Below are 18,528 nucleotides of genomic sequence, written 5' to 3' on the forward strand. Positions count from 1 at the left end.
CTTTCATTCTCTAGTGCTTGCTTGCTTGATTTTAGGAGCAAACAATCCAAACAACAACATGACCAAAGATGTTTAGTAGGGCCAATTCTGGGGTGAAAACATCTTCCAAGACAACAATGCCCATTTACACCACAAAGCACTCATAACCCACCTACTTTCAGCAGCCAGAAACACCATAACCAGACACTGGAGAGACCTGTCAGGAGTAAGCATGGACCAATGGTACCAAATAGTATGGGAAACAGCCCTACTAGAAAAATTAACCGTAAACTGAAACTGGCACGGGGACAAACAGAAGAAGATGCCTTTACCCCGGTATGGCTCCCCTTTATCACATACACAGCCCAACAAGACAATGGCAATAATCCACCAACAACATACAAATCAATATGGCTAACCTGATCCAAAACATCCACCCACCCCACTCACACACAAAAACAAAGATCACCACAGCCAATCACAAACAAACAACCACGCCCTAGGCCAACCCCAACCTCTCTCACCACCAAAGGAACACAAGTGAACAGCAGAGAACCGGCACGAGTAACGCTGACACCAAACCCTACATACATTAAGCAAAATATAAACATTGCCACCCGACCCCCCCCCATCTCCCCCCACCCCTTTTCTTCCTAATGTCTCAACAAATGAAACTGATTTGTAAAAATGTTACATGGAAAAAAATACGAGAGACATTACACATACCTCTGTAAAACAAGAAAATCTTTAATAATAATAAAAAACGTGACCAAAGATCTCTTGCTCCCTTGTTTCCTTTTGTTGCCCCTAGTGCAGAGGTTTTCAATGTTTCTGAGTCCACGACTCCCTTGACCAAACTACATTCTTTCTGTGGCACCCCTGTGAGGCTCAGGAGCCCAGTTATGTCACACCCCTTGCCTGCAGAGCTGGCAGCCTCTCACCCTTTTTCAAACACCCTTCCTTGGGGAGTGTTCCCTCAGCCTCCTCTCGCCTCCCCTCTCCTTGGGGGTCCTCTGGGCAGCTTCTGCTGCTGGCCCTGGTCTCTGAGGTTGCCCCTCACACTTCCCCACAGGAGCTTGGGAAGCACCCCCTGGCCAGCCCCAGACACACCAGTGGCCTAAGGGGCTTGTAGTCAGGGCTGCTGCAACAGCAGCTGTGCAAGCCTTTGGGAGGCAGAGATGTGAGAGGGCATCAGATGAGGGAGGGAAGGAAAGAGGGACACAGGCCAGTGTTGCCTGTGGCACCCCTGACCATCATTCAAGGCACCTCAAGGCACACTGATTGAAAAATACTGCCCTAGTGCTTCAGAGGTGGAGAACCTGAGCCCCTTCAGATGTTGTTGGACTACAACTCCTATCATCCCTTGCTGACTGGGGCTGATGGGAGTTGTATTCCAACAAGATCTAAAGGGGCACAGGTTCCCCATTCCTAATTAATATGGTGCCACTTCCCTCTGTTCCTTCAAATCTCTCCGCATAACCCACTTGCTCCATAAAGCCTTTCCATCAAAGCTCTCCATAAACCCACTTAGTTCATAACGCTGTGCAAAGCCGTGCTGACTATTAATTCGACTTTGGAAATAAAGCACACTCTGGAAATAAAGCACACTCTGGAAATAAAGCGAAGGGGGTTGGATTTGCACAGGACCCCATCCCCTGTCCAACAGTTCCTTGGCCTTTGCAGGAAGAAATTGTTTCAGTGAACAAATGTGTAACTGTCAGATGGCTGTGGCAAGTTTCAATCACCCACAGTGCTTTGACAGAAGGAAATGAGGCCTTAATAAATGGGTCAACTAAAAATCCAATGCACAGAGTATGGCTGCACCACATATTTTCTAATTTCAGCATTTATTTGTGGTACAACTTGTGGCAACTGGTAGCCAGGGGAAAGTGGCCCCAAATGTGTGCTAAGCTGCAGTGATATGGGAGACTACACTTCACTTTGAAGCACTCTGTAGCTATTGCTACTTAGCCTGTTTGTGAAGTCCTATCTCCTCCATCATTGCTGCAATGGTTTGTCACTGTTTTAGTTCTTCTTGTTGTTTAAGGATGATTCATGTTTTATCCGTCACACTGATAACGGTCTTGTTTCTAAAACAAGTGACTCTTTCGTGGGAGTTGCTCTCTTCAGGGGAAACATCTAGATTCTTTTAAAAAAAAAAGAAGATTTGTATTGACTTTAAGCCCATGTGTCCCACCTCAGACCCTAAAAATCAAGTTTTATATATATCACATACACACAACTAAGCAGCTCCATCATGCCTCTCAGCCTAAAATCATAGCAATAGTCATATGTTTCTCACTTATCCCCCCCACATAATAAAATCCTCTAGAGTCTAGACCTATACAGTTGCCTTCCAACTCACTAAATAACACTTGCACAAGATGGCAGAGTGCTGTTGTTGTGTGTCCTGCCCTCTCGGTTGCATCTCAGCAGCTTGCCATGCATTTGAGCTAAACGTCTGCACTAGGAAGCCTCCGCAACTCCCGTTTTAGAACCCTGAACCAATCAGGGTTCCAGATCACGGTTAGCAGGACTAGCCTCTGCTCTCCTGTTGCAGACCATCAGGTTGACTATGAAGAAAGGTGTCCAGACCACTGAGAAGTGACCAAAGGCGGAGCCAAAGAATTATCACCCTGCCCTCTTCCCCTCATGCAGGGGAATGACTGAATATGGTTAGTGGAGAAATCTGATCATTATGCTATTGAATTTACTACCTCTTGTTATTGTGGGCTTTAGCAAGGCTCCGTCATTCATGTGGGCATCTCATGGGCATCTGATTGGCCACTGTGAGAACAGGATGCTGGACTTTTGGCCTGACTCAACAACTTAGTTCTTAACAAAGTAAAACCCTTGCTGCTTGGTAAGTTGGTGGTTTGTAATGGGCCTTTAAAAGTAGCACATTTGGCACAGCCAAAACATCATCCAACCCCACCGGGGTGAATGTTTGCTTCGTTTTGATATTATTCAGTGTCCTTTTGCTCCTTTGCTCTATTGCTTCTTCCTGCCGCCATTTTCTTCCTTCTCCAATGCCCTCGCGGCCTGCGCTATCATTTAAGCCAATTGGCAGCAGGGACTAATGTGATTTCATTGATATGTTACACATTACATCATTCTCGAGGGTCACGACAGCCAGTGGGGTCAATGACAATGTGAGAAAACGAGACCAAGGGCTGCAATGAGGCAGGGAAACAAAAACTAAGGTGAATGGCACTGAAACAACTCAAATATGTTTACAGCAAGGGTTGCCAAGCCCCATAAAAAAGAGGCACGCACAAAAATGAAAATAAGTTTTCCTTGCCTTTCTCTTTCCACCCCTTGTTCTGACTGCCCACACTCCCAGTCAAATATTAGACTGCAAGCTCCTCAGAGCAGAGGCCTGTTGTTTTGCTTGTGTAATTCTTTAAAACTTTGTAAATTATTGTGGTGCGCAATTTAAATAGATTAATAATAACAATAGGAATAGTACACTTCTCCCCTTATCTGTTTTGTACCCCACCTTTTATTAACAAGTCCCAGTTCCTGGAATCTCTGTCCAGATCCAAAAGACATGAGTATTCCTTTCTTTCGGGAAGTGAAACACACATTTCTCTATAGTGCATTAAATTTCCAGTTACTGCTAAGTGTTCACCCACACTCTGGCTTGCCTTTCTGCAATTTCTGCAAGGCTTCAATTATTCTCCCTGATTCAGCCTCAGAGTGTACACTCTTGACTGTCACATGGATTGGCATCAAATTTGCAAGAATTCTTACATGTCCCCAGCTTAGCCAGGCTGTTTCTATGGTTATGACAGGCAGAATATTACTTTTACTTAATTATGTTTTCTCCTTTTTTCCCCTCTTGGAAAGATGCTTTTTGTAATGCAGCCCCAGAATTAAGACTTTTGCTGCTCTGGATCTTTCACCAATCCTCAGGTTTTGCACACCCTTTCTGCATTAAACTGGGGCCTATACGCAAAACTGCCAGCCTCTGTCCACCCAACCACCAGGATCTATTGACAACTCTGAGCTGCACACTGGCAGCAAGCTGCAGCAAACCCGAATGAATGCTCAGCTTTGACAGGGTGTGATGCTGGTCTTTCAGGACTGGGAAATTCTGAGCCACGACACAGACAGAGGAGGCAAATTTTCTGTAAGCTGTCCATTGTTCTCACAGCAGAGCTGACAAGATCCACACAGAGACGTCATTGGCTCAACTTTGTATGCTATAGCAGCCCTCTGTTGGGAAGCTTTTAATGTCTGGTGTATCATATGTTCTTTATATTCTGTTGGAAGCTGGCCAGAATGGCTGAGGCAACCCAGTCAGATGGGCAGGGTACAAGTATTATTATTATTATTATTATTATTATTATTATTATTATTATTACTACACCAAGGGCAGGGATTCTGACATCCCATATGGTGACAGAGATAACATTTCCCTCCAGCAAGCAGGCTAGAGTTAAAGGAGAGAAAGACTGACTTAGGGCAACCATGATACTGTCAGCCCACTGTCAGTCTTTGGGTACGGCTGGGAAGGCCCATCAGTCCATATCCCCAAACTCATTATGTCACTGGCACCAGCTATAGGGGGCCCGGGGGCTTGGACACCCACACAAAAAAATAATGTTATGGGTGGTCAGCATCAGCACCTGTCGGGCTCAAGAGATTCTCTCCTCCCCCGGCTGCCTCCAGGATCAAAGAAGAAACAAGAAAGTTCGTATTTGTGGTTTTATTCAGCAATTGTGGAGCAAGACAAGGAATCTAGTCCTGGATGCCATCATGACGTTGCTCACTCTGAGCCCCTCCTTTTCCTTCCCCAATCCTGTGTCCCTACGGAAAGTCTCAGGAGGCAAACATTGCTGCGTTCTTTGCCCTTGAATCCTAATTGTCCTTGGAGAAGGGAGAGTTCCCAGGTTCTCTAAAGATGTGTCTGCTAGCTGTTCTCCAGCTCCCTCTCCTTCTTCTCCCAATACTTCATAACTTGGTGGTTCAGTGTCCTGTCATAATTCAACCCTGTCTCTGTCTCTTCTTGCCGCTACTTGGAGGGGCTACGATTACACCACCTGTGCCACTGGTCACTCATAATTTGGGGTCCAAGTCGGCACCCTGCATTATGTGCGTGCCCAGTGGGCAAATGGGGAACCCACTCTTGCTTGCCCCAGACTATGGATCCTACCTGATGTCTCTTAGCTTAGCTTGCTTTGTTCCACACCCAGGCTAAAGAAAGCTTGAAACTCTTAAGATTTTAACTGATGAGCACAGATATAATCCAGAAGATCAGTAGTTTCCATGTGGTTTTAAAAATTTACAGTAGGAAGTAGGGTTGAGGCTGCAGTCCTAACTCCACTTACCTGGGAGTAAGACCCATTGAACTCAATTGGACTTACTTCTAAGTAGACGTGGTTAGACTTGCAGCCTTAGTGCCTAGAAGCTGACTCATCTTATGGCACACAAAATCAACCAACGACACTTCGGGGGAAAGAACAGTGATGAGGCCCCCCGTCAGGACAGCAGCGTTTATACATCAATTAATATGTAATAATGCCGCTTGTACAAAACAAGAGAGAGAAAATTTCATTGTGGAAAACGGAGGCAAACAGCATCCATAGCAAAAATGCATGCCTTGATGAAGGAAATCAGCTTGATAGTCCATTTTCAACAGATTCCTCTGACATCTGTAGCAGGGTATCCGTAGCCTTGGAATTGATCTCAATACCTAGATAGATAAGTAAGCTGTAAGGAGGACCCCTCAGTCTTTTTCTGGGTGCACTGCAAAAATATATATCAATTAAATACTTTAAAACTCTCCATTTCTTTGTTAAGCACAGTCTCGGGCATGAGAGTCTGGAAACAAAAGGCAACAGTGCTTAGCGGGGCAAGAAGCCAAGATGAACCCTAAGAATCATATACAATAGTCAGGGCAAAAGGGTTTTAGGGAGACAGAAAATAATTACTCAAATCTGGACTCCAGCCAGGGTGCTTTGGATTTTGCCCCTGCAGGAAAAGAAGAAAACTGGCAAGGCTGAGGACTGCAGAACAAAACAAAACAAAAATCATGGCAGGAAAAAGAAAAAGGAGGCCACAGAAGGGCTTAAACTAAATAATGAGAAATTTCAAAGAGAATGAAGAACAAGAGGTCACTGAAGGAGACAGTGTAGCAGTCCTCTAAAAGGTGGGAAGAGTAATTTATTCAAGAGAGGGGAAGAGAGGCCGTAACTCAAAGGGAGCCAGAGCCAAGAAATCCAGTGTAAAGTTCAAAAATGACACATTTTGTCAAAGGCAGCTCGAAAGAAATATATTTCACTAAGTCAGAACAGAAAACACACACATAGCAACTGACATAAAAATTCACCAGAATATTGGAAGAAAGTGTTGTCACGGCAGGGGAATGTGGACTTTTGACGAGGTTGTCGAGGCAGTAAATAAAGCAAGCCTTGGGTTACGGATAAAGAGGATGGGCTGAGCAGGAGGAAAGTCGAAACGCATGAATTGGAAGATGTGAGGGAAATGGAAATGAAGAATGTGAGGGGCCTGCACTAAGAGATGCTTTAGTCCATCCAGATGTTAAGGGGGTGCCCAGAAGCAGGGAGTTAAGGGACACACACACCCGACACACACATGCACACTGTTTGGGCCCTGGCATCTGGGATCCAGAAGTACTGTGGCTCTGACCTTAAGAGTTCCATTTAGCCCACAATGACCAGCGTTACCCTGTGACAAATGTTCCATCTCAGGAAGTATTTCAGCTTGCTAGATGGAAAGACCCCTTCTTTCGTCCCCAACCCACCACCCCAGAGCTGCTTGGGGGGGCACGGGGCCACACATGGGGGTTGAGAAGGGGAACGCCCCATTGTGCAAGTGCACCTTTGCTTTCGCTTTTAAAGATTTTCATAACTTTAACCAATTGATTTCAAACTTCAGATTTGGTTATATATTTCTCTTTTAATTTGACTTCCCACCTTCCCTTCCATGCTGTTTATATGCCCTTTTGTAGACTGCATAATGTCACGCATTTAATCTAATACATATTCCTCTATTACGTTGCACATTTCATCTAATATGCAGTCCTGTATTTCGTATACAGTCATACCTCGGGTTACAGAAGCTTCAGGTTGCGTTTTTTCAGGTTATGGACCACCGAAACCCAGAAGTTCCGGAATGGGTTACTTCCGGGTTTCAGCGGCCGCACATGCGCAGAAGCACTAAATCGCTCTTTGCGCATGCGCAGAAGCGCCGAATCTCAACCTGTGCGTGCACAGACACACAGACGCGGGTTGCGAATGTGCATCCCGCATGGATCACGCTCGCAACCTGAGCGTCCACTGTATTCTCATTTCTTTCCATCGCTCAGATTTCAAATCCTGCCAGCAATTTCATTTCAATCCCTCCCCCAAAGTTTCCCCTCTTCCATAAATTGTCATTGGACCATTTGGGGGGACCATTTGCAAATGGGGGTCCCTTAAAAGTGCAAGTGCATCTTTGTTGGGTTCTCACGTGAGGAAGGGTAGCATACAATAAATTTTTTAAAATGTGGTTTACGTATCTTTCTCCAACCTGGTTAAATGCTGTATATTTTCCTTTCTGCTTTCAGGCACAAGAACGACTTTCTCTCGTGTGTTGGAATTGCTGATGTGGAAGAGGCAGGCAACCTAGCCTTCCATCCAAACTGTTTGAAAGTCAGCCTGTGTAACTATTGTGCTCCTTGCATGGCTCCCATTCACTTCAAGGGGCTTGGGTGGGAATATTTTCCAGTGGGTTGTGCTTCTCTTAGCTGTAAGAGGGTGGATATTAGGATCCTGCGTTCTTAGAGATGGCCAGAAACGTATTGGTGCCCAAGGCAAAAGAAGAAGGCGGAAAGAAATCTGAATGGTCTTCCCCTGGTGGTGAAAATATAACAACAAACCAAATAATTGACTATTTTCTGCCTTTTAATCGTACCCCCAAATCCCTCGCCTGGGGCGGGCTTCCTTGTGCTGCTTATTGATAGGGCCGGCCTTGAACATGCTTCTGACAGCTTTGGTGTACACAAACACAGCCACGCACACTCGCCACAAAGGAACCTATCAATTTTCAGCTCAAGATACACACACAGGATCCAGTAAATAAGGATTCGGGGAAAAGAGATGGACCGCAGTTCAATTAATTTTAGCTTTGCATTGCTGGGCTGTGGGGAATTCTAATCAATACAGAGAGCTTTCAGCTTGCTAAACATAAAGCACATTTCATACAAAGCTGAACATTTTTCTCCTTGTCATACAGAATTATCTTAATTATTGTTTTGGGGAAAAGCCTTACACAAAATCATCCAGTAGTCTCCCCCTCCCCCACCCACCCACCCACAAAAAAAAAAACCCCAGCTCAGAAACTCATCACAGCAATAATTTATGATTCCCCCCCTCCCATTTTCCCTCTCCTAACATCTTGGTCTTGTTTGATATGCTTGCCATTTCTTGCTGACAGGGAGGTCGATTAAATCACATTTATATTGTAAACGTATGCATTGCTTTTTACCCTAGGCGGCGGATGAAGAGATACATGGCCCCATGGGAAAAAGAAGCCAATCCACTCTCATATTGCAGATTTCTGCCGGTTGGAAGAAATGAATGGTTGCCAGGGAGAGTTGGGAATTACTTGAGGATGCAAATTGTTATTTTAAAAACCTTTTGAGGAAGGCTCTCCTTCCCTCCCCAAAGTCTCCCCCCCCCCCCCAATATCTTCACATCCTTGATTCGTGCTGGTTTCTAGGAAGGCACTTCAACAACATTCTTCAGGGCATCTGCAAAAACCAGACTTTTAACCTGGTCTGCGCAAAGTAGCAAAGAGAGACACAGAGAGAAGATGGTATATTAGTAAAAGGTACTTTGTTGTGCCAGAAGGAAAAGAGAGTCTCCCCAGTTTTTTGGAAGGTGATGGGAGGGACACAACTCCAAACGAAGTGATAAAAATGAGGAAGGCGGAAGGTTCTTGCCAGAGGCTTAGGGGGAGGGAGAAACGAGCTGCAATGCCATTAACCTAAAAGGAAGTGTTCAGTTTGGTAAATTATGCATAGCTCTCACTTTGTGCTTTTCCTTCTTCAAGTTTCCCCCCTCAAATGACTAATTAGGGAACATTCAAGAGTAGAAGGGAACATTCGCAGTAATGCAGAGGAGCTCATACAGAGCAAACTCCTGGTGCATCCTTTAAAAGCCTCCCCTATGCCACTCCCCTTCTTTTTTCCACTCACATATCCTGATAATGATCTTCACGCTTCCAAGTCCTATCACAGTAGAGCTATTCAAAGGTCTTGTCTAGGAACTGCACTCATTTCCTCTTGTTGCTCCTTATGCCCGGAACTCTCACCTTGAGTACATCCCTTCCCACCATTGCCCTTTTCAGGAACCTTAGGCCTGGAGATTCAGAGAGTAGAGCCCAGGGGGTAGATGGAGGATACATCAGAAGATGAAGCCTAGTAGAGCATGGTGAAAGGAAGGGATGGCACCGAGTGGGTCAGAGGTAGGATTGGGCGAATCTGTCAGTTCCGTTTTCTTTCAAGTTTCTCATTTAAGTTCCATTCTCCATATTTCCACATCAGTTTACCTTTTTTAAAAGAAAGAAGGAAAGAAAGAAGTCCTCATGAAAATGTATCAGTATTTTAGTGCAAATTTATCCTCATATACATTTTTGTATGCAATTTTAGCTTTTGTGTGCATCTTGTATGCAATTTTACAAAGCCATTTCCCCAACATAATAAATTTTGTCTTATTTTCAACGATACATGCATTTTTATGAACACCTTAGCTCAGCATATGCAGTTTTGGCACACTCTGCTTGGCTAGAGAACCACATTACAAAATTCAGAGAAGTGCAAATTTCAGTGGAACGGCTGTGTTTCAGTTTGCATATACAGTGGTACCTCTGGTTGCAAATGGGATCTGTTCCGGAGGCCCATTCGCAACATGAGCAGAACACAACCCACGCCTGCAGGTCACGATTCGCCACTTCTGCACATGCGTGTGGCGTCATTTTGCATGTCTGTGCATGCGCGAGTGGCAAAACCCAGAAGTAACCCTTTCCAGTACTTCCGGGTCACCGCGGGACACAACCTGAAAACACTCAACCTGAAGCAAATGTAACATGAGGTATGACTGTAGCTTCAGAAAGTGCAAATTGGGAAAGTTCTCCTTTAAACGTGAACTGAATGCAATTTGTCCCCTACCCCTAGTCAGAGGGCAGCACCTGGTGGCTTAGGATGGAGCCTAATGAACATAGGAATGGAGCTAACAGCAAAAGTAATAATAATAATAATAATTTATTATTTGTACCCCGCCCATCTGGCTGGGTTTCCCCAGCCACTCTGGGCGGCTTCCATAGAAACAAAAAATACAGTAAAATATCACAGATTAAAAACTTCCCTGAACAGGGCTGCCTTAAGATGTTTTCTAAATGTCAGGTAGTTATTTATCGCTTTGACATCTGCTGGGAGGGCGTTCCACAGGGCGGGCGCCACTACCGAGAAGGCCCTCTGCCTGGTTCCCTGTAGCTTTGCTTCTCGCAATGAGGGAACCGCCAGGAGGCCCTCGGAGCTGGACCTCAGTGTCCGGGCAGAACGATGGGGGTGGAGACGCTCCTTCAGGTATACTGGGCCGAGGCCATTTAGGGCTTTAAAGGTCAGCACCAACACTTTGAATTGTGCTCGGAAACGTACTGGGAGCCAATGTAGGTCTTTCAAGACCGGTGTTATGTGGTCTCGGCGGCCGCCCCCAGTCACCAGTCTAGCTTTTGGCCTTGGCTCCTTTCCCAGAGATTCCACGCCTTTTCCTGATGATTCTAGTCCTATTCATGTGTTTCTCCATGTGAATGGTAAATCAGCCTGGCCTGAGCCATTGCATGCCACACTATGCTGCTCCAATGTGTGTGCATTGAACATGGATGTCTTGGAGCGCATGAGCTGCTGGGTGGCATATGGGCATTTCACAAAACAGGAGGTCACGCATTCAGGTATAGGTTCCCCCTTTGCAAATGCCATGCTCAATATGTAGGTGGTGGAAGTGAGGTCAGCACAGCATGGCATGTGATGAAGGGGGAGGCATAGCTCTGCTCCATCTTCCTTGCATTCACTCTGTGAATGGGTTTTCTCAGAAGGGGAGTAAGAAGCTGAAACTTCAGGAGGAATTCTGCGTTCTGACAACCTTTCCTCTCTTCTTTCAGTCTTCAGCTCAAAGCCCATATCTTCTGTGACGCCTTAGTATTTATCCCCAGCCAAAACAAAGCCCCATTACATGTAATCATGGTGTATTTTTAGCCTGTAAGCTCCTGAGGACGTGGACTTGTCTTTTGCTTATGTTACTCTGCAGAGCAACATAAACACTAATGGCTTCATCCTAACAACTTAATGAAGCCATCTTCCATTATCGGGGGGTGGGGGTGAGGGGAAATATCCACTAATACTTCCATCTTTCCTAATGTGACCGGCAGAAGGATTATTACCTTGAGAAGCAGTATGGAATGCATCACTGGCTTGGAGAGAAAGCAGAGAGGCTGTCATTTAATATTTTCCACCAGTGTTTTGAGGTGAACTTTTAAGAGCTCATGGCTCTGAAGGAGAGCCAAAATGTGCTGCTACATCAGCAACAAAATTCCGTACAAATCTGTGTTTGGGCCTGAATGGTAAGTCCAAATCATTACAATAGCCCTGTAAATACTGTTTCATATCCCATGATCCCCCAACAATAGTCACAGAGCAGACCCAGTTAATCCCAGATCCCTTGATCTCCGAAATAATGAAAGATCAGTAGCTAGATAGGGTCATGCACCACCCTGGAGGAGCAGGTGTGCAGCTTGGGGGCATCCTGGATCCATCCTTGTTATTTGAGGTGCAAGAGGCCCCTCTGGAATGGCACGTCTTCTACCAGCTTGGGCAGGTGGCCCAGCTGTGACCCTATCTGGATAGATATAGCCTAGATGCAGAGGTCTATACGGTGGTAACTTCTAGGTTAGATTACAGTGGTGTGTTGTTGGGCTGCCCTTGAGGGCAGTTTGGAAACTGTAGCAGACACTAGGGTGGCTATTTGGGAGCAAACGCAGGGTGCTGAGCCGAGGGGGCGCCATCTCAAAGCCCTGTACATGTGGTGCGAGGTTTTGGGAAGAAGAAGAGGAGGAGGAGGAGGGGGAGGAGTAGTAGTTTGGATTTGATATCCCGCTTTATCACTACCCTAAGGAGTCTCAAAGCAGCTAACAATTGCCTTTCCCTTCCTCCCCCACAACAAACACTCTGTGAGGTGAGTGGGGCTGAGAGACTTCAGAGAAGTGTGACTAGCCTAAGGTCACCCAGCAGCTGCATGTGGAGGAGCGGAGACACGAACCCGGTTCACCGCATTACGAGTCTACTACTCTTAACCACTACACCACACTGGCGTAGAGTCCTCCCTTCTCCTTCCCAAAGCCTAGTTAGCACTTTCCCAGCTTTGGGAAGGAGGTGGGAAGGCTCCAGGACCCTGACAGAGCCCTCGTGCCTCCTTCCCATAGCCAGGCACCTCCTTATCCACCTTTGGGAAGGCAGCGTGAGGACTGGGGAAGGGGCACCCAATTGTGGCCTCACACAGGGTGCCACAATACCCACCACTGCAGACAGGCTGCTGACCAGTACTAGACAATCTGGACATATAAGTACAGTTTGCCCCCACTTGTGCTGGCTACCAATTTGTTTCTGAACCAATTCATAGTTCTGGTATTGACATAAGGTCCATTTTCACTCAGGACCTTAAGGATAGCACTTGATCAGCACTAGTGGCCTGGCTTTTGGGTTGCTCATATTTGGTTTCGGCGGTTATTTCATGTTGTTGGTGATTTTTGTGGATGAAGGCTCTTAGTATATTCGCTTTTCTTTTAATAGGTTTCCATTGCATATTGTATGTTGGCCCTATAAATCACTTCAAGACTTCCTATGTGTGAAGCAATACATACGTCAAATACAGTGGTACCTTGGTTTACAACCATAATCCGTTCCGGAGGTCCAGTTGTAAACCAAACCCAAGGCGTGCTTTCGCCAGTGGGGCCTCCCCCTAAAAATGGGTTGTAATCCAAAAAAAAGGGACACACACTTCCGGGTTTGACGTGGTTGTAATCCAAAACGGTTGTAATCCAAAACAGTTGCAAACCAAGGTACCACTGTACATCTAAATCTGCTTGTGTCCCTTCCCCTACCTTAATACTAGGGGCTTACTCCCTAGTCAGTATGTTTAGGACTGCAGTGTAACTCCTCATATAGGATTGCAGCTATAGCCTCACATGCAAACCTTCTAGTGATGTCATGTTAGTAAGGAAAGCCCACCATTTTGCTCCAACACCCCCATGCGATGCCATGCCGACATCTCCGTATGCCTCTTTTCATCATCTAACAAGAGACTAGTTTTCTCAAATGCAGCTATTCCTAGCTACAAATAGCACATCGAGCAAACGGTAGCTACATTCATGCTATGAACACTCCAACTCTGGCAACCTTGTTATTTGTTAAAAGGGAATGAGAATTGTGGGATAAGATGCTTTCTGGAGGGATGGGGAGAGGGTGTTGTAAAAGCGGGTGCGGGACAGCATTCCTAAGAACTCATTTTGCAAAACGAAAACCCGAACTTAAAGTCAGCTCTGCTTTTAGTAGCATATCAGCCATGATTTCCCCAAGATGAAACTCTATTGAGCCCCAGACTCTGTGCTGGTGCCTCTCCTGTGGGCTACTTTGAGAGCAGAAAAGAGATCCTCTTCCACACTTTGCCCTAAAACCTGACAACAGCTAGGCAACCATTGTGCAGAAACCTCTGGCTAACACTGCCTTGTTGTCTCTTTGTGCTTCCCCTGCCTGTTGTATTCATCGATTGTCTCCGTTCTTTAAAAAAAAAAATGCAAAGAGATTATCTATCTTTTCCTTCTGCTTATATGCTATTGAACACAGTAGGCCCTGCTGTGTGGATTCTGTTCAATAATGCAATCTCTTATGTATAAAAGTGAGCTCTCAACATTCTGTCACACACTCTGGTATGACCAAGAAACAAAACCCCAGAGGGGGGATATGCAGATAAAGGTATAGGGCTGTGCATATATAGGAACAGGAGCTATTCTCAACGTCTGGAGTGGAGGGAGGAGAGCTATACCTCCCACCCCAGATGTGCCCTCAGATTACTGCTGGGCCAAAGCATTCTGCCTAGACTTGGTCATGACTTTTTGGGAATGCTGAACCCCAATTTTTATTATTATCAATTTGGGTGTGTGGATCTATTAACTTTTGACTGGGGTGAGTAAGCTTTTGCTCTCCCCCACCCACAATAAAAAATGAGGTGACTTGGTTGCCCTTAACCTGGCAGCACCACAATGCACGATGTCACAAAGACCTGGTTCACATCATTCTCTGTGGCATCCTTGGGGACAAAAGGTAGCTGCCCCATTGGCCAGTTGACCCTATTCCTGACAGATGATAAGGCCTAACCAAAATCTGTTATTTATGTGTATGTGGGAAGCTATTTACCTAAAAATTCTTGAGGCTATATAGACCTGTTTAATCCCAACCTTCCCTGTCCATCATATCTCAGCAGCAGCAGGAGGCCCCATTAGCTAAAGTGGTGCTTCAGGTTAAGAACAGTTTCAGGTTAAGAACGGATCTCCAGAACGAATTAAGTATGTAACCAGAGGTACCCCTGTATTGTTCACCAAACACTTAACACACTGAGTAAAAATGGATTTTCTGCCTTGCAAATTATTTGGGGGATGATAGTAAGAAAGGGCCATGCTCTAAACATCTGATCTGCTGGTTGAGTGGGGTTTTGTCTATATTTGGAAACAGCTGGACACCGTTTTGAATCAGGATGGTGGACTGAACCACTCTGTGGGTCTGGATCATGCCCTCCATCAGGCCAGCAGAATTTTGCCCATACCTGCTGGATGCCTGACAACAAGCCGGAAGAAAAACAAGTTTGTTAAGTTCCTGGTGGGCCACCATATATGCCTGGAAGATTGTATGGGGTTTGATATACTGTGCAGATCTATATGAATATGTGCTAGACAAGATCTCAATAGAGTATAAGTGCAATTTTCCTTGGATGGGAATCAAGGTGTTCCTAATGCCACCATGAGATCAGCCTGGGAAATGAATGCTGTAACTCCATATTCTTAAATTGTCCTGAAGCGTTTGGACCTGGCCATTATCAGATGAAAGATATTGCACTGCATGCACCATTGTTCTGATCCGGTCAGGCTCCTGTGATTATGTGGGTAGCAGTCCTCTTCCCCATAAAGAACTGCAGCAGATTCAGTTTCTTTATCCCTACGAACTCACTCATCCTTCGCCATCGGCCTCTAGGTGAGAGAACTAGATTTATGATGTTCTCATTACTGTCCTTATGATGACTTTTGATACGAGAACAAGAGATCACAGATGAAACCGACAGCAGCATCCTGTTGGATTTTGACCTTTTCAGTATTTCACATTTTGAATCACTGACCATTCCATCTGCTCACTGCACACTGCAGAGAAGATCGGGATCGTCATGCATGACGGTTACTAGGATATAAGATGGCCAAAAAAAATAAAACCTGAGGGGAAGGACGTTACTGCAGGTTGGGAGATCTACGTGACTTAAAATAAAGCGTATTAAGCCTTGGTTTGGTCAAATGACTACAGGATTTCACCTGCATAAGTACAATTAAAATTCTTTGTTAAGAGCAGAAATGGGAGGAGAGAGAAAGATACTGTGAAGATATTACCATCTTGTTCCGCAATCTCATTGACAGATCAACCTTCGTTGCCACAAAGCAGTGATGGATTACAGTGGTGGGCAACGTATTACAAGTGACAAATCACACTTAATTCCTCGGGTATTCATTATCATAACATTAATCCATTTGGCACAGCAGAGAGAGAGAGAGAGAGAACAGTGTACAAGCCTGTCGTATTTCTATTGTAATTTAATACAAATCTGCAATGGCTTTTCAGATATTCTTAACAGAGATCTCCAAAGGTAAATCTTTCATACCATCTAAAATATTATCATACTGTTATGGGGAAGTAATGCCTCAGCTATGCTTCAGACCATTCTTGTTCTTGGGCCAATGTAATGTGAGTTAAAACTCTGGGTTGAACTCTATGGTCTAGGTCTAGGACTGGTTCGTGGGTTATATCGGGCCTATCAGCTGGCTCAACCTGGTCCACTGCACTGTTTTACCTCAGAAGTGGCACCTTGTATGCTGCTGCTACTTTGCACAGGGAACAGTGCTCCTCAGGCCAAAAGCACAGCTTCTGAGTTACGTTAAGGAAAAGAGCATTCAAAAACCTGCTTATTACAAGAAATTCAAACTAAAATGCAGACATTTTTTCATGAAGATTAAAAAAAAAAATCACATATTGCTGCAGAAATGTGGAGGTCTGAATTTAAAATTGGACAAATGAGAAGCTGGGGGAACCAAAACTGACATATCCATTCATCTTCACTGAAATGTTTTCATAGACACGCTGACTAGCATGGGGGACAAGATGGAACCCTGCAGTATCCCCTAGGTCAACTGGCACAGGGCCAAGCAATAGTCTCCCAATGATATTCTCTGGTAGTGGGCCAACAGATAAGAAGGGAGCTACTGTCACACAGTGCCACAATTGCCATACGTGTAGATTTGTACTATGGTGTCAATCTAAGCTGATGTGGGCAACTTAGTCCTAAAAAGGCTTTACAAATCTATCACAGAGAGCCTCTGAGTGGTCCAGCACACCACTACTCACATATCCTGCAACATCCACCATCATAATCATCATCATTTTATTATTTATGTGTGCACACTCAGATGATGACCTTCAAGCCATCCTAAATATCTTTGCAGAAGCTCGTGGAAAGCTTGGCCTATCGCTCAATATCCCAAAAAAACAAACTGCTGCACCAACAAGCACAAAACAACCCCCCCGTCCTGCAGCGCCACAAATCCAACTTAATGGTGCAATGTTAGAAAATGTTTATCCTTTTCTTACCTAGGCAGTTATCTTTCCACAAGGGCCAGCATTGATGCCAAAATCCAGCGTCGCCTGAGCTCTGCAAGCACGGCTTTCTCCCGATTGAAGCGTAGATTGTTTGAGAACTGGGACATTTGCAGGGAAACCAAAATGCTTGTTTACAAAGCTATTGTACTACCAACTTTACTGTATGATTGTGAAACATGGACCACTTATAAACACCATCTCTAACTCCTCGAAAGATTCCATCAACGATGTCTCTGACCATTTTTACATATTACTTGGGAAGACAGGTGAACTAATGCCAGTGTACTGGAAGAAGCAAAGATCACCAGTGTTGAAGCAATGATTCTTCAACATCAACGTCACTGGACTGGTCATGTTGTTTGAATGCCTGATTATCGTCTTCCAAAGAAACTACTCTATTCCCAATTTAAGAATGGAAAATGTAAGGCTGGTGGTCGACAAAAGAGGTTTAAAGATGCTCTCAAGGCAAATCTAAAAAAAATGTAGTATAAACATTGGCAGCTGGGAAACACTGGCCTGTGAGTGCTTCAGTTGGAGAATAGCTTCTACCAAAGGCGTCATGAACTTTGAGGTAGCACAAACTCAGCATGAAAGGGAGAAAAAAGTTAAGAGGAAGGCACATTTGGCAAATCCTCACCGTGATCAACTCCCATCTGGAAACCTATGTCCCCACTGAGGAAGGTACTGAGGATCCAGAATTGGCTTCCACAGTCACCTACAGACACACTGTTAAGACCATATTCATGGAAGACAATCTTACTCGGCTATGAGTTATCACCAAAGAATAATAATTATTATTTATACCCTGCCCATCTGACTGGGTTTGCCCCAACCACTCTGGGCAGCTTCCAACAGATATAAAAACATAATAAAACATTATACATTAGAAGGCTTCCATATACAGGGCTGCCTTCTGATCTCTTCTAAAGGTTATATAGTTACTCATCTCCTTGACATCTGCTGGGAGGGTGTTCCTAGTTCCCTGTAGCTTCACTTCTTGTAGTGAGGGAACTACAGAAGGCCCTCAGAGCTGGACCTCAGTGTCTGTGCTGAACAATGGGGGTGGAGATGCTCCTTCAGGTATACCAGGCCAAGGACATTTAGGGCTTTAAAAGTCAGCATCAGCACTTTGAATTGTGCTATGAAACGTACTAGGAGCCAATGTAACTTATTGCGCTCGGAAGTGTATTGGGAACGGTAACTTTCTGCGAATCTTTCTAAGTAATCTTTCTAAGCATTTGCAGCAATAGCCCAATACTGACAGATCATTCACCTCTACTCATGAAAGCTGCCTCCACCTGATTTCCATCTCTTTTGCAATGCAGACCCCCTGCCAAGCCACATCCTCTGACCATCTTGCAGGGAGGGGCGTGCAGGGGCTGTAGTGGGTAGGAGAGGAGGGGAAAGGCCCACTGCGCAGGCAGGGTCTGCTCATGCAAACTCCGAATCCAAGCCAAAGTAAGAAACCGCGAAACATCTTAGTTCCTTGCAACTTTTGGAAACATATATTTCCCCTTATAAATGAATCAGAAGATTTAAAAACAAAACACTTCTCAATTCAAACTGGATAGGCCTCT

The 18,528-nt window shown here is 45.0% G+C and overlaps 1 long non-coding RNA gene across 5 annotated transcripts; it reads right to left on the bottom strand.

Annotated features, from left to right (window-relative positions):
• Positions 1 to 1,858: 1,858 nt before the first annotated feature.
• Positions 1,859 to 18,527, bottom strand: LOC310677523. 5 transcript variants are annotated; one of them, XR_014511220.1, is made up of 5 exons: positions 18,225 to 18,522; positions 16,943 to 17,049; positions 9,185 to 9,537; positions 7,516 to 7,838; positions 1,859 to 2,125 (listed from the first exon to the last, which is right to left on the bottom strand). It is a non-coding gene; the product is annotated as an uncharacterized lncRNA (long non-coding RNA). The 5 variants fall into 5 exon arrangements; XR_014511221.1 differs by lacking the exon at positions 1,859 to 2,125 and adding an exon at positions 5,467 to 5,677; XR_014511222.1 differs by lacking the exon at positions 1,859 to 2,125 and having other exon boundaries at positions 6,884 to 7,838; positions 8,473 to 9,537; positions 18,225 to 18,527.
• Between the last annotated feature and the right edge of the window lies 1 nt (position 18,528).

The sequence above is a fragment of the Podarcis tiliguerta genome, assembly GCF_965153285.1.
Source record: "Podarcis tiliguerta genome assembly, chromosome: 5".
Taxonomy (NCBI): Eukaryota; Metazoa; Chordata; class Lepidosauria; order Squamata; family Lacertidae; genus Podarcis; species Podarcis tiliguerta.